The 13,618-nt window shown below is 37.5% G+C and overlaps 1 protein-coding gene across 1 annotated transcript in view; it reads left to right on the plus strand.

Annotated features, from left to right (window-relative positions):
- Positions 1–2,305: 2,305 nt before the first annotated feature.
- The window catches only part of NMU (neuromedin U), a 121,671-nt gene continuing 110,358 nt past the window's right edge, over positions 2,306–13,618 (plus strand). Inside the window, exons 1-3 of the mRNA XM_045474008.1 lie at positions 2,306–2,324; positions 6,285–6,362; positions 10,084–10,144. The gene's annotated coding sequence lies outside the window, so the exon portion shown is untranslated. The remainder of the gene's footprint in view (positions 2,325–6,284; positions 6,363–10,083; positions 10,145–13,618) is intronic.

Genomic DNA, 13,618 nt, shown 5'->3' on the forward strand with positions numbered 1-13,618 from the left:
TGTCTGACTTATTTCATTTAGCATAATACTCTCTAGGTCCATTCATGTTGTTACAAATGCCAAGATCTCATTCTTTTTTATAGTTAATATTCCATTATATATATATATATATCCATGTGGTCACAAATGGAAAGATCTCATTCTCTTTTTACTTTATTTATTTTATTTTTTAATGTTTATTTATTTTTGAAAGAATGAGAGAGACAGAGCATGAGTAGGGGCAGGGCAGAGAGAGAGAGGGAGACACAAAATCTGAAGCAGGCTTCAGTCTCTGAGCTGTCAGCACAGAGCCCTATGCAGGGTTTAAACTCACGAACTATGAGATCATAACCTGAGCTGAAGTCGGGCACTTAACCGACTGAGACAGCCAGGCACCCCAAGATCTCATTATTTTTTATGGCTGAGTAATATTCCATAATATATATATATATATATATATATATATATATATATATATATAATACACACATTTTCTTTATCCATTCATCTATCAATGGACACTGGGCTGCATCCATAATTTAGCTATTGCAAATAATACTGCAGTAAACACAGGGGAATATACATCTTTTCAAATTAATGTTTTCATATTCTTTGGGTAAATTCCCAATAGTGGAATTACTGGATCATATGGTAGTTCTAATTATAAGTTTTTGAGGAACCTATATACTGTTTTGTACAGTGGCTGCACCAGTTTGTTTTCTCACCAACAGTGCCAGAGGGTTCCCTTTTCTCCACATCCTTGCCAACACCTATTGTTTCTTGGGTTGTTGATTTTAGCCATTCAGATAGGTGTCAGGTGATATCTTGTTGTGATTTTGATTTCCATTTCCTTGATGATGAGTAATGTTGAACATCTTTTCTTGTGTCTGTTGGCCATCTGTCTTGTTTGGAGAAATATCTATTTATGTCTTCTGCCCATTTTTGATTGGATTATTTGTTTTTGGATGTTCAGTTTTATATGTTCTTTATATATTTTGGGTACCAGCCCCTTATCAAATATGTCATTTGCAAATGTCCTCTCCTATTCGGTAGACTTTTAGCTTTGTTGGTTGTTTACCTTTGCTGTGAAGAAGGTTTTTATTTTGATGTAGTCCCAATGGTTTATCTTTGCTTTTGTTTCCCTTGTCTGTGGAGATATATCTAGAAAAATGTTTTTATGGCTAATGTCAGAGAAATTACTACCTGTTCTCTCTTCTAGGCTTTTTGTGGTCTCACATTTAGGTCCTTAAACCATTGAGTTATTTTTTCATATGGTGTAAGAAAGTGGTCCAGTTTCATTCTTTTGCTTGTAACTGTTCCATTTTCCCAACACCATTTGTTGAAGAGATTGTCTTTGGGGCGCCTGGGTGGCGCAGTCGGTTAAGCGTCCGACTTCAGCCAGGTCACGATCTCGGGGTCCGTGAGTTCGAGCCCCGCGTCGGGCTCTGGGCTGATGGCTCAGAGCCTGGAGCCTGTTTCCGATTCTGTGTCTCCCTCTCTCTCTGCCCCTCCCCCGTTCATGCTCTCTCTCTGTCCCGAAAATAAATAAACGTTGAAAAAAAAAATTTAAAGAGATTGTCTTTTCCCATTGCATATTCTTGATACCTTTGTTGAAAATAAACTATCATATAATTGTGGGTTTATTTCTGGGCTCTCTATTCTGTTCTGTTGATCTGTGTGTTTGTTTTTGTGCCAGTACCAAACTGTTTTTGATTACTACAGCTTTGTAGTACGTCTTGAAATCTAGGTTTCTGATACCTCCATTGTTATTCTTTTTTAAGATTGCTTTAGCTACTCAGGATTTGTGGCTCCATTCAAATTTTAAGATTATTTCTTCTAGTTCTATAAAAAATGCTGTTGGTATTTTGATAGGAGTTTCATCAAATGTGTAGATTGCTTTGGGTAGCGTGGACATTTTAACAATATTTGTTCTCCCAGTCAATGAGCATGTAATGTCTTTCAATTTCTTTCATTAATGTTTTATAGTTTTCAGAGTACAGGTCTTTTCCCTCCTTGGTTAAGTTTATTCCTAGGTTTTTAATTATTTTTTGGTGCAGTTATAAATGGGACTGCTTTCTTAATTTCTCTTTCTGGTACTTCGTTATCAGTGTATAGAAATGCAATGGATTTCTGTATATTGATTTTGTATCCTACAACCTTATTGAATTCATTTATCAGTTCTAGTAGTTTTTTGGGTGGGTCTTTAGGGTGTTCTATATATAGTATCATGTCATCTGCAAATAGCTAAAGTTTTGCTTCTTCCTTACCAAATTGAATACCTTTTATTTCTTCTTCTTGGCAGATTGCTGTGGCTAGGACGTCCAGTACTATATTGAATAAAAGTGGTGAGTGGACATTCTTGTCTTTTTCCTGATTTTAGGGGAAAAGCTCTCAGGTTTTCCTGAGAATATGATGAATTCATATTCTCATCACGTGGATTGATTTGTGAGTATTGAACCACGTTTGCATCCTGGGAATAAATCCCACTTGATCATAGTGAATGATTTTTCATATATATATTGTTGGATTTGGCTTGCTAATATTTCATTGAAGATTTTTGCATCTATGTTCATCAGAGATATTGTCCTGTAGTTACCTTTTTTGATGGTATCTTTATTTGGTTTTGGTATCAGGGTAAATGCTGGCACCAAAGAATGAATTTGGAAGCTTTCCTTCCTCTTGTGTTTTTTGGAATAGTTTGAGAAGAATAGGTATTAACTCTTCTTTAAATGTTGTGTAGATTAAAAAAATAATAAACGTTTTGTAGAATTCCCATGTGAAGCCATTTGGTCCTTGACCTTGTTTGTTGGGAGTTTTTTGATTACTGATTCCATTTCTTTGCTGGTAATTGGTCTGTTCAGATTTTCTATTTCTTCATGATTCAGTTTTGGGAGGTTATAAGTTTCTAGGTATTTATCCATTACTTCTAGATTATTCAATTTGCTGGCATATAATTTTTCATAATACTGTTTTATAATCCTTTGTATTTCTGTGGTGTCAGTTGTATTTCTCCTCTTTCATTTCTGATTTTGCTTATTTGAATACTGCCTCTTTTTTTTTTTCCTGATGAATCTGGCTAAAGGTTTGTCAATTTTGCTGATCTCTTCAAAGAACCAGCTCCTGGTTTCATTGATCTGTTCTTTTTTTTTTTTTTTTTTTTAGTTTCTTTTTTTAAGTTTTATTCAAATTCCATTAGTTAACATCAAGTATAATATTAGTTTCAGGTGTACAATTCAGTGATTCAACATTTCCATACAGCATCTGGTGTTCATCACAACACATGCATACCTTAATGCCCATCACCTATTTAACCCATTGCCCTACACACATTGCCTCTGGTAACTCTCAAGTTGTTCTCTATAGTTAAGAGTCTGTTTCTTGGTTTGTTTCTCTCTCTCCCTTTTTTCCCCTGTGCTTATTTGTTTTGTGTCTTAAATTCCATGTATAAGTGAAATCATATGGCATTTGTCTTTTTTTGACTGTCTTATTTTGTTTAGCATAATACTCTCTAGCTCTATTCACATCATTACAAATGCTAAGATTTCATTCTTTTTTAGGACTAAGTAATATTCTGTTTTATATGTGTGTGTGTGTGTGTGTGTGTGTGTGTGTGTGTAATATAATATATATTCTGTTATATAGAACATATATATCACATCTTCTTTATCCATTCATCAATTAATGGATGCTTGGGCTGTTTCCATAGTTTGGCTATTATAGATAATGCTGCTATAAACATTGGGGTGCATGTATTCCTTCAAATTTATTTTTGTATTCTTTGAGTAAATACCTAGTAGTGCAATTGCTGGGCTGTAGGCTAGTTCTATTTTTAACTTTTTGCAGAATCTCTGTACTGTCTTCCAGAGTGGCTGTATTAGTTTGCATTCCTACCAACAGTCTTCACATCCCCACCAACACTGGTTGTTTCTTGTGTTATTAATTTTAGCCATTCTAATGTGTGTGACGTGATACCTCATTATGTTTTTTTAAATATTTATTTATTTATTTTGAGAGAAAAAGAGAGAGTGGGGAAGAGGCAGAGCGAGAGGGAGAGAGAGAATCCCAAGCAGGCTCCATGCTGTCAGCACAGAGCCTGACATGGGGTTTGATCCCAAGAACCATAAGATCATGACCTGAGCTGAAATCAAGAGTCAGACACTTAACCAACTGAGCCATCCAGGTGCCCTGTCTCATTGTAGTTTTGATTTGTATTTCCCTGATGATGGGTGAAGGTGAGCATCTTTTCATGTGTCTGTTAGCCAGCTGTATGTCTTCTTTGGAAAAGTGCCTATTCATTGGAACAAAAGTGTTGACAAGCCCTCTAGAAAGATACTATAAATTACCAGGTCTACAAAAGCATAGCAAACTCTAATTCAGTATTTTCCTAAATGTCAAAAATTCCTAGGGATCATCAAGGGTACTTGTTAAAAATACATTTCCAGGCCCAACCCAAGATGTCCTGAACCAGAGCTTCCAGGAGAATGGCTTGGAATTCTACATTTTTAATGAGTGCATCTGATGACTCTTTATGACTAAGTAATTTTGGAAAAGGTTGCTTTAATGCAGCCCAGTCTGGAACCAGAATTCAAATTTTCTTACCCAAGAGGTGAGACAAGGTTGGGAAGCAGGGCTTTAAGATTCAGGGAGCGCTATGTAAAAAGTATATCAGGAAGGGATCCTGGAAGCAAGATACAGCCTTGAGAAATAAGACTGCCATGTTCTAGATATGGGAATTAGGGCTCCAGTGAACCATACCATTAAAGGCAAGACTAGTGCTTGTGAAATCTTGAGAGACAAGCACCCTGGTCAGATAAGTGTGGTCATGGCTAAAACGCCTAACCTCTTAATGCAAATGAAAGATTCAGGCTCCTGTGGTATGCCTGTCTGACAGCCTGTGGAAGTTGTGGGTATGGCCATACCCTTGTGGATAAGCAGCAGATGATGTCTCTCTTGAGAAGGATCTTGTACTGCATGGCAGCCACTGGGGCAAATGGATGGTCCTCAGGAAACTAAAATTCACCAAGGAGTCTGCACAGGCAGTGAAGTCACTGCAGTCTTTCCTCAAGGCTTTATTCTTTGGGTCTACATGTAAAAGGGTCTGGTGAAGCTTCTGGTGAAGGTCCTTGAAGCTTCACCCTCTGGAGTTCATCAGGGTCATGGTGGCTATAAGCATGTGCCAGATCTCTGTAAGGTGTAGGCAGATCTCAGAGGACTTTGAATAGTGCTATGAAGCCTAGGAGATCCTTCTCATAAGGCGGATTTAGTTTTCTTCAGCCTCAGAGGATATCCTGAAAATGGACATTACTCTTAGGTGAGGTTTGAGTGGTCAGGTGGAGGTAAACATGAGATGTAAGGAGATGATTAACGGTTTCTATTGGACCAAGAGTAGAAACTTTTAGATTGGTAAGTAGTACATTTTGACTTTTATCATTTTTATAGACTGAATGTTTGTGTCTCTCCCCTCTCCTCAAATTCATATGTTGAAACCTAATCCCTGATGTGATGGTGTGTAGAGGCCTTTGGGAAGTGATTAAGTCATGAGGGTAGAGCCGTCATGGATAGAATTGGCACCCCTATAAGGTGCTCAAGAGATCAGAGTTCCCCATTCCACGCAGCAAAAACATGGCCTATGTGAACAAGGTAGTGAGTCCTCACCAAACACTGAATCTATTGGCACCTCGACCTTAGACTTTCCAGTCTCCAGAACTGTGAGAAATAATTTGTGCTGTTTATAAGGCACCCAGTCTATGATATTCTGTTATAGCAGCCTGAATAGACTAAGAAAAATCCTAAGATAAATAATAGAAATTACATCCTCTTTTTAAAAATTCAAATAATTGGGACACCTGGGTGGCTCAGTCTGTTGTGTCTGACTTCAGCTCAGGTCACGATCTCACAGTTTGTGAGCTTAAGCCCTGCGTCAGGCTCTGTCTGTGCTGACAGCTCAGAGCCTGGAGCCTGCTTTGGATTCTGTGTGTGTCTCTCTCTCTCTCAAAAATAAATTAATAAGTAAACATTTTTTTATTCAAAAAAAAAGGAAATTCAAATAATAGGGGTGCCTGGGTGGCTCAGTCAGCTAAGTGTCCAACTCTTGGTATTGGCTCAGGTCATGATCTCACGGTTTGTGAGATCAAGCCCCGCCATGGGCTCTGTACTGATAGCACGGAGCCTGCTTGGGATTCTCTCTCCTTCTCTGGCCCTCTCCCACCCTCTCTCAAAATAAATAAATAAACTTTAAAATTTTTCAAATAATAGCCTGACGTATCTTTCTAAATTGTGATAAATTTGTTTGCCTCTCTCAACAGGAATCTCTCATTATCCTCTTCTTGGCCAAAAGACAAGATAGAATTTCTGGTTCACTGTTTCTTATGCTGATACTACAGGTTATATTATGTTTTGCATCCTAAGCTTCCCTTTTAGAATCAGTAAATAACTATTTGAGTACAATTGATTGAATGAATTAGAAGACTTGGTTCTCTTCATCTTTCAGAATACTCTCTGCCAGTCACACTCCTTTGTATCGCTTATAACCATGTAAAAATCGCTTCCTCTATGAAATCTCAGACGATTCCTCTCTCTGTGTGTGACCTCTGCATCCTTTGAGACCCCATAGCACATTGGTTTATAAGTCTTTTGGGGCACTTCGCTATTTACATTCCTCCTTTTACTTTTCAACATTTAACATGTCTCTATGTAATATTTATTGATAATCCTCCTGTCCCTTCCACAAAGGAAGCCTGTAGAAGAAATATAAGTCAGAAAATGATAATGAAAGCAAAATAAAGATAGGACTATAAGATAAAGCCAACTGTTACAAACATTTAGTGGATACTTGCCATGTCCCACATGCCAGATGGTCTCTGCTCTCCTGGAACACAGAATTGAGTCAGGACAAGGCTGTGACTTATGGACCAGTTCAACCCTCAGAAGTACTCAGAGACTAGCTTCAAACCATTATTAGAAGTTTGGTATTAGTAGTTAAGCTCCCTACCCACCTATCTTCTCACTAATTTACCCACTCTTACTAGTGTTGTTGCTAGAAGATGGGCAACAGTGTATTCTCAACCATGCTAGGATTTTTCATTAAAGGACTTCCTTTCTAACTTCACAGATATCTCGGTAGCTCTTTACCAAGATTTCTTCAAGGTTTAAGGGTTTCGGTGCCAAGACTATAAGACCACTCATATAATTATGCTAGGAAGATGGGGTATCCCTCAATTTTTCCATGGAATTTCCATTCCAGCTTGTGAGTACTTAATATATATTATCTGGTAAAATCCCTGGCAGTTTTTCATTAGTTACAGCTGCCTCTGTAAAAGAAACCTCATTTATAAGCTGTTTTCTCTACATTGGCTAAATGGCAGTAAATAAGATAATGATCATCATTTTCCAAATGTCATAAGAGCAGCTGATGGCACCAACCTAGTCATTTTTGGCTCCAGGGCAAACTATGGGTGGAATGTTATGACTGTACAAATATGTGAAAATGTAGATTATTACCATAGCAATGTAAAAAGCTACAGATTTTCCCCTAACTGGTACCTAGTTTCTGTATTTTAACCAAAATAATTATGGAGGAAAGTCCCTTCTAGACCGTTTTAAAAGCAAAGCATTTGCATTAGGAGCTTTTTTTAAACATAAAAATATTTACTTTAATTTTCAATTGATATCTTTATGTATGAAGCAAGAATAAGGAAAAGTATAATTTCAGTATAATTTTGATTCTAATAGACCTTTTAAAATAGTATTTTTATTATAATAACTATCACCTCAGATAATAACTAGTAATTAGAATTTTTTCTCACAGGACTTATTTCTTCAAAAATGCTGATTTTTTGCTGCTCTACTTTCAAAATTTGACTAAGTTGCTAATTTAAGATCATGAGTTTAAGTGCTCTTCCATGAATTAGAATTTTACTCCCAGGCAGCTCTAAGCAATGTTAATTTCCTGAGTCTTTTTTCCCCCTTAGGTAGTAAAGTCAGTTACTTTAACATAGCAAGAAGGTATTAGATGCTGACCCCTAAAAGAGGCAGGTATATGCATTTACGTATACTAGGATATTTGCCATCATCATTTTTGGGCTTTTTCCTGAGGCCAGGGGGCATCTGGTACAATGTGGGGTGGAAGAATGTCAAGAGGCATCCAGGCAGGCTGGGTTGATGTGGACAGCAGTGTGCAGGGTCAGCCTATGACCCAAAGGTCAGGCAGAGTCGAATCCAAGAGGTCATTAGGTGATGCTTGGAACAAATAAGGGAAACCACCAGCAAATCCAAAGGGAAATAAGTCAGGAACCTGGGAGTGACTGCTAGAGGGATCCAAATAAATTTGCAAAAAAGTTTTAGGCAAATACTGAGTAAACACCTGACCATGTTTCCCAAGGTGTTCTGACCACAACTTAGTAAGAGCTACATTTTATATCACAGCCTAACACACATTGACACACAGCCCTCACTGTGTCAGAGTTTTACCAAGATCCTTACCCTCACCTTGGGTAGAGGCACTCAGAAATTTTCCATTTTCTTGGGTTCTATTCTATTTCATTTGAAGATGTTGATAGGAGACTTACAAAATTGCTTTCATGATCTGTTAATTGATAGAAAACCATAGCTTAAAATGTACTGTCTTGGGGACTGGGGAGATAGAATAAAGAGAGTAAAAAAAAAAAAAAAGGACTAAAAGACTGGAGGACATGGTTTCTGGTTTCAAGGAGATGGAAAGTTCCTTAGGAAGTTACAATGTAACAGGTGAAACAACAAAATGACACATTTAAAGTAGAATAAATGGAAGCAAGCAAATTAACAGGAAAATTAATATTAGTACAAGTTAGTTATAGCAGTGTCGGCTTGAGATGTGCATAGCTAAGGTTAGCAATGAGGCCCTTCATAGACGGAGTTAACATCTTACTCATCTCCATAGCCCTTTACTGCTTAACATGCTACCTTACATTGATGTTGTAAATAACTTAGCACAATGAAGATACAAGGCATTGTTGTTATTCCAGGTGTCCCTATAGGGCTGAAGTTAAAATTCTAATTTTTTTATTTAGTAGAATAGCCCTAAATTATTTCCCATGACACTTTGGTAGAAATTAGTTTATGAAATTACTGTAGTTATTTGGCCTTGGATTGGCTCCAAGGCTACGGATGGTGAATATCAAGGGGAAACCTTAGCAAAGTGTCAGGGAGCTTCAGAGACACCCAAAGAAAGGAAATACATATCAGAGCACTGAAGTCAAACTCATCTACTTAAATAATCTTACCTCAAGTTATTCTGCCTACACCACTAACTGCACATTTACTGAAATTGTATCTGGTAGTTGTCTCCTTTCATTTTTTAAATTTTTTTTTTTTTTAATGTTTTATTCATTTTTGAGACAGAGAGAGACAGAGCATGAACGGGGGAGGGGCAGAGAGAGAGGGAGACACAGAATCGGAAGCAGGCTCCAGGCTCTGAGCCATCAGCCCAGAGCCCGACGCGGGGCTCGAACTCACGGACCGCGAGATCGTGACCTGGCTGAAGTCGGACGCTTAACCGACTGCGCCACCCAGGCGCCCCTCCTTTCATTTTTTAAATGGTGTTGTTTCCTCAATATCTCCAACACAAATAGATTTTATTGTTACTTTTCTTTTTTTAAAATTTTTTTTAATGTGTGTTTATTTTTGAGAGAGAGAAAGAGAGAGACAGAGCATGAGCAGGGGAGGAGCAGAGAGAGAGGGAGACACAGAATCTGAAACAGGTTCCAGGCTCTGAGCTGTCAGCACAGAGCCCGACACCGGGCTCAAACTCACAAACTGTGAGATCATGACCTGAGCCGAAGACGGACGCTCAACCCACTGAGCCACCCAGGTGCCCCTTATTGTTACTTTTCAAGACTAGGCACAATGGGTTCCTTCCACTTTCCCACCACCACCAAATCTACAATGTTGATACATAGACAATGTGCAAGAATTACTTGTGAGTGAAAAATACATAAAACTCTATACAATTAGAAGTTATCTCTGTCTTGCTCATTTTATCTTTAGCCTAGCACATAATCATCATTTTATATGAATAAATAAAATTATTTTAGCAGTCTCTGAATTCCACACCCCCTTTTCTTTCAGGGCTGGAAAAACCACCATCTCTGACAACTTAAATTCTCATTTCCTTGTATTCATCACATTTGTAAGTACACAACAGAAGCATTAACTTTTTCAGTTAAAATTCTGGCAGGGAGGGCGCCTGGGTGGCTCAGTCAGTTAAATGTTGGACTCTTAGTTTCTGCTCAGGTCATGATCTCACAGCCTTTTGTGGGTTCGTGTCCCACATCGGGCTCTGCACTGACAGTGCGGAGCTTGCTTGGGATTCTCTCTCTCTTGGCTTCTCCCCTACTTGCACTGTCTCTCTCTCAAATAAATAAATACACTTAAAAAAAAATCTGGCAGGGGGGCGCCTGGGTGGCTCAGTCGGTTAAGCGTCCGACTTCAGCCAGGTCACGATCTCGCGGTCCGGGAGTTCGAGCCCCGCGTCAGGCTCTGGGCTGATGGCTCAGAGCCTGGAGCCTGTTTCCGATTCTGTGTCTCCCTCTCTCTCTGCCCCTACCCCGTTCATGCTCTGTCTCTCTCTGTCCCAAAAATAAATAAACCTTGAAAAAAAATTTTTTTAAATAAAAAAAAAAAATCTGGCAGGGAGCTACAATCAATGATTATACACCATAAGTGACTTTGATATTTGTGATCAGCTCTAGGGGACTAGTTGAACCTGACCACAAATTACCCAATGACATGAGATGGTTCGTAGTATCAACTCCTTTTTTGAAGTTATAAGTTAAATAATCTCTATATGTCAGTATAGAAGATGATGTATTTAAGAACTCCAAGTGTCTTTCACACTCAGTTATCCATAGTCTTTATTCAGGGTTATTGTCAGTAATTGCTCAGATGAACTATGAGGAAATATTCATACGTTCCTGTGGTAATTTAGACAGGTTCTTCCACGCTGAAAAATGTCTATACTGTTCTTCCACCAAGGAGAACTCTTGATGTAGCTGGGAAGAAGTTTGGAAAGGAAAAAATCTTTCTGTGTAATAATGTTGCACCTACACTGGAATGTATTTCTGAATTGCAACCCACCAATTCTGGGTTTCTATCTACCACATTATATTTATTTTTATTAGTTACATAAAATGTTTTTCAATATACCATGAAAAAGAAAAAAAAATTAAAGTAGCACTTCCTTTTTAATTTACTGTCCTCCTAAAACATCATTTTAAGAAGTCCCTAGTATTCCACCTAAGGAACAGATTATAATGTAAATAAGTTTAAAATAGAATTTGCAACAACAATATATCTTATTCAAGCATCCATAGTTTCTGCTAAGATTTCATTCTCAGCTGCTAGGAAAATAACTCTCCACACAAAGAAATGTCAACTGCAGATAAGATAAATGGTTTAAATGTGATCTCATTGAAAGTCTGAGTCTTTTCTAAAATATCAAGGATCTTTGTGCCAGGGAGTATAAAGACAGAGGAAGGTCTTTGTCATCTTGGCACTCACCAAGGGAGTAGCCCAAACTACTGTATTAATGTCTTTAAGGTTTAGGTGGTACCTAGATGTCAAACTGATAATTTACTCTTTCAGGAAGTTTTTAAGACTGAGAAATCTACTCTGTGATATAAGGTACCCTAGCAAGCTAGATAAGAAAAATAGCAAGACTTTGTAGGATCTTTCTAGATTATATTTAATAACACTATTATACTTAATTTATAACTATAAATCATACTTATAAATAAATTTATAAGTATAAATCCAGTCATTTTTAAGCAGCTACTCTTTGCTAGAATTGGGGCACAAGTATGAGTAAGACCTAATTTTCTAAGGAAGAGAGCTTTTAATCTTAATTGACAAAGTGAATCATCATTTGTAAATGCTTCTGAAGAGTATAAATTATTACAAATAACATTTGTGGGTTTTTAATTCATTGTTATACACATCTGTGGCACAGATGGCCTGGGCTGCTTCTTGCAGAGTATTATACTTCTTCTGTCTTGAGGTCCCAATTCTTGGAACTTTGGGTTGATTCCATATTTGCAAGTCCTTGGTAATAAATTATCAAAAAGAAATGTTTAATAACTATATACAGACAGTTGTATTTGATGTCCACATTGATCATCACCAGGTTTGTGCCATTTCTTAAGGTCCCATAAAAACACATGCTCTTTCAGATAAGGATTCTACCATTATATCACACTCCATAGCCCACTGATAGATGTCCTATCGCCTGCTCCTAAGGTTGATGGCTCCCTGTTGAAGAGGGTCTTTTGTCTTCCTGGCAGCATTAGCTACTTCTTTTTTCTTTCAGTGATTTGTCAGATGTTTACTAAGCACCTACTCTATGGCACTGCTGCTCTCTGCTATAATACTACATGTCTTGTGCCCAAGGCATTACCCTGCCTTTTTCAAAGTCACTGTTTTGATCATTGTTCCAGCACATGTCCTAAATACACTGGGGATTTTTCCTGGGACTTGGACTAATGGTAAAGTAAGGTAACTCAGATTTAAATGAATATAGTATGTCTTACTTGATGGAACCAATGAAAATTACAAGCATTTAAAAATTTGAATTACTTTAATAAGGGCAGAGTAATTTCCTAAACTAATTAATATATCATTTATTAACTTCCATTAAACCCTTGTTAATTAAATGGAGTGGTAAAGTTAAATAAAAAGATGGATAATTTCCTAAAGGAGATGAAATTGTGATTTAAATATCTTTCTTAATTGGCTTAATAGACAAGCACACTACCATATAATTCATCCAGGATTTGGAACTGCAGCATGATGAAAGACTCCACACAGGTAGAGCATTATGAGAGCAGGAGACACCGAGGATTATTTCCAGAGAATGACTGTACTCTGTTTTACTCTATTTCAGTGGTTATAAACTTTTTCTTGGTCAAGAACTCAATATACGTACGTCAACTAATGTTTACCAATTATCTCTTGTATGCCAGGCATTGAGGGAATGAGACCTATGGATTTATTTGAACAAAAATAGATCTCTTTGAAAATTTGGTGAAAGCTAGGGATGCCTTTCAACAGAAAAAAAATAAAACATATACATGCATATTCACGCAAGATTTTGCACAGACTCTCAGGAGGAATATAGACCTTAGAAGTTCATCCATGGCCCCCCTGAGATCTGTGGATTTAATTTAAGGACTGCTGCCCTGTTTGAAATTATTCAAGCTAGAAATGATGTATGTGTGTCTTCGGACAAGTCACTTAACCTCTCTAGGCTTCTTTTTTTTGTTCGTTTGTTTGTTAAGTGAGGGCTGTAGATGAGTCTTCCATTTCTAAAAATCTGTTTGTGAACAGGTGCTGCAAATATGCTTGTCTATCGATGTCATTTACCTCTCTGTTGCTCATATTTGTCTGGGAATAGGAAAGAATAATACAAAACAGAGCGTAACAAGATAGAGTAGGAATCAGAGAATCTTCTGGAATTTAGAGACCATATAAACTTTTGATGAGAAGAGGCAGTAGCAGTCCAGATGGTAAATGGCCCGTGGTGAGTGAATGTCAGAGTTAGGACCTGGCTCTGTATTTCATGACCTCAATAATGCCACAGCTGTTTCCATAATGCCATAGCACGTATAAA

This window comes from Leopardus geoffroyi, chromosome B1 (genome assembly GCF_018350155.1).
Source record: "Leopardus geoffroyi isolate Oge1 chromosome B1, O.geoffroyi_Oge1_pat1.0, whole genome shotgun sequence".
NCBI classification, from domain to species: Eukaryota; Metazoa; Chordata; class Mammalia; order Carnivora; family Felidae; genus Leopardus; species Leopardus geoffroyi.